The following is a 3,128-nucleotide window of genomic DNA, read 5'->3' as shown; positions in this document are numbered from 1 at the left end:
TCAAAAAGAAACAGGTAGGGGGCTTCCCTGGTGGCACAGTGGTTAAGAATCCACCTGCCAATGCAGGGGACACGGGTTCAAGCATTGGCCTGGGAAGATCCCACGTGCCGTGGAGCAACTAAGCCTGTGCGCCATAACTACTGAGCCCATGTGCCACAACTACTAAAGCCTGCACACCTAAAGCCCATGCGCCACAACAAGAGAAGCCACCGCAATAAGCCCACGCACTAAAATGAAGAGTAGCCCCCGCTCACCGCAACTAGAGAAAGCCCACGTGCAGCATCAAAGACCCAACGCAGCCAAAAATGAATAAAAATAAAATAAATTTATTTTTTAAAAAAAGAGAAATACAGGTAAAGGAGTCTCCTGTTTTGCTTTGTTTGTGTAAGTTATCAATCCTATAAAGATTCTATAACCAAACATGCTGAAGACGGCGGTGGGAAGCTCCGAAATTTTGGAGAATTGGAAAATGACACTGGAATCCTAAAGGTGTCTTTCTATTTGGGTTTGAAGTACTCAGTGCAAACTATACAGTTTGCTGAATGAACAAACAGAAGAAGGGAAGTAAACTTACAAATATTTTAGGGAAAAGTTCACTTCTTCATTTACTCAGGGAAACACTGTTCCAATTTAAAAACCTTGTGACCAAAGCCTTTTGAAACCATGACTTTGCAGCTGTCATAGAGTCATGTATATTCCTGTGGAAAAACTAAATTTTCAGTGCTGGAACTGAAATCTCCCTTGTTAGGGAATTTGTAAAATAAGAGTTGGGGGGGGAGGTACAAAAATGCAAGCAGACCAAAGATCACCAGGACTGGAGACCCTGGGGCAAGTTTGAGGGAACCAGAGCCTCTCAGTGTCTCCAAGTCCGTGTTCACAGGGAAGCCCTAGCAGGCTGACCATATGCCCTTTTCCCACGTGCTCACACAGACTTGTAAATAGGAACATTTTAAAACCTTGTACATTGTCTAATTTAAATAGTATTCATTTTCTCAAGCTATTTTTGTTGCTAAGTATTATCCTAATAATTTTAGTGAATATTTTATTGATTTTCCTAAGGAGTGCTTATATTCTTTTCTATTGCCTGTATGACAAATTTCTATGTAAGAATATGAATAAATTATACGCACAGCTCAGTTTTGTGTAAATTTTGTTTAAAAGTCATATATGCCTTTTATAGCCGTCGTGTACATTAACAATCACACGCATAGGTATGTATTGCTTATATTTCAATGTACTAGAATCCTTATTCCTTTCTTATACTTCATAGTCACACCAGATGCATAGTTGAGAAAACCCTGTTCAATTTCAGATTTATGAGCCCATCCCCTTGGTTATCCCCTCAACTATCTATTGGTCTCCTCACTCAAGAATTAACATGCATTACTGAGGACAGCTACAGATGTTCAGGGCACTCTCCTAACACTTGGAGAAGAGTATCCTGAGAGCCAGCTACCATGCATTCCCAGACAGGCCCTGGGTACCCATCAGGACTGACACTGGGCCATGACCTGCCTCAGGGGTCATTGTTCTAGGACAAACTACTGTTCAGAATGTCATCTCCCGAGGGTGAAGGCCAGGGCTTGTCTCTGCCTCCTTTAACCCATGGTTAGCATATTTGAAAGAAAGCACACTAAAAATTGAAAGTTAGTCCAACCAGTTTCAAAAAGCTGCCCGAACAGGAAGCAAAAGGAAGCCACAATGACTCGGACCCTTGGAGTGCTCTCTGTCAAAACAAAACCACTCTCACCTATCGTTTCAAGATAATAAATTTTACAAGAGTGATCTGCCTCCTTTGGTATGAGGTAGAAAACAGCGAGAAGGTTTTGAGCCTTTTTTGCTAAAGACTCCAGACACTATATAATTTCTGAGTTACAGGTGCCAATTTTCTTGCTACCCAGACACTTGATTACTGTGGAATATGTTGAGATTGGAAGGTTAAGCTCCAGGAGATCAGGAATTTCCAAGGGAGCCTCTTACAAACAAGCTTGCAAGAATATTTTCAAGCTTGTTAAGTATAGAACGAGGTTTTACATATGTGACTGTGTTCAACCTCCCCCTCATCTAACAACTTCCTTCCAAAAAGCTTTAATCTTTAGAGTTAAATATCCTTCTTGAACGTGCATTGACAACCCCCCAGACCATTAGAAGGCTTGTAGATTCACAGCTACAGAGTTCCGTTTGCTAAAAAAATCTGCAGTGCAGATCTTGAAGGAATCTAAACAAATACAGTGAATGAAAGACTCTTAAAGACGTGAATATAAGTCCTATAATAGTCTGCTTTCGCAGCTCTTAAAATTGAACTATGAAATACATATAATAGGTCAGAGCAGACATATGCAAAGTCATCTAAAAGAAAAGAATACTTCCAGATCTGACCTTAACCTTATTAAGTATTAACCAGGTAGGTGTTAACATAGCTGAAGCAAGCTTACGTCTGATGCAGTAGAAGGTCAACCACTGAAACTTAGGATCTGGAGGCAAACATACGCAGGGGTCTTCAGCACAGGGGGTGGTGGTCCAAGAACAGGTGTCAAGGGAGATCTCTGTGGTGGAAAAGGATGCACTGGGGTATCATGGTTTAGCTAATGATCATTTAATCAAGCAGCAAATGCCTCTTATATAGTCCTGTATGCACAAGCTATCTGGCTTCCTGTGTAGATTTGTCTTCCAGAGGAAAAATGTACTTGTCCACACTCATGAGTTTCTGATCCTCAATAGTTACATTTCTCATTTTAATTAATAATTTAATTCAGATACATAAGTCTTTACAAGTTTTATTTGACATTATATGTCACCAAAAAGCAAATCACCCATGGTGTTCCAACAAAGTTAAATTTCTGAGGCTACAAAGGTGGGTGGGGTTGGGGGTAGTCAGGGAAGGCCTCCCTGAGGACATGACATTTAGGCTGAGACCTTAAAAATAGACTGGAATTGCGCAGGTGGAGGAAGGTAGAGGATGGAGGGAGCAGAGTTATTGGTGGAAGAAGTCCTCGTGGCCTTTAAGCATTGAGATGGGAAGGAGATTTGTGCTGTCAAGGAGAGAAAGAAGATCAGTGTGGCTAGAGCATGATGAAGGGAAAAAGCATCAGAGTGAACTCAGAAAACCAGTTAGAAGGCCACTGCAA

The sequence above is a fragment of the Phocoena phocoena genome, chromosome 13 (assembly GCF_963924675.1).
Source record: "Phocoena phocoena chromosome 13, mPhoPho1.1, whole genome shotgun sequence".
In the NCBI taxonomy this organism is placed as follows: Eukaryota; Metazoa; Chordata; class Mammalia; order Artiodactyla; family Phocoenidae; genus Phocoena; species Phocoena phocoena.
The sequence above is the reverse complement of the archived record's forward strand: the minus strand, read 5'-3'. Positions refer to the sequence as shown.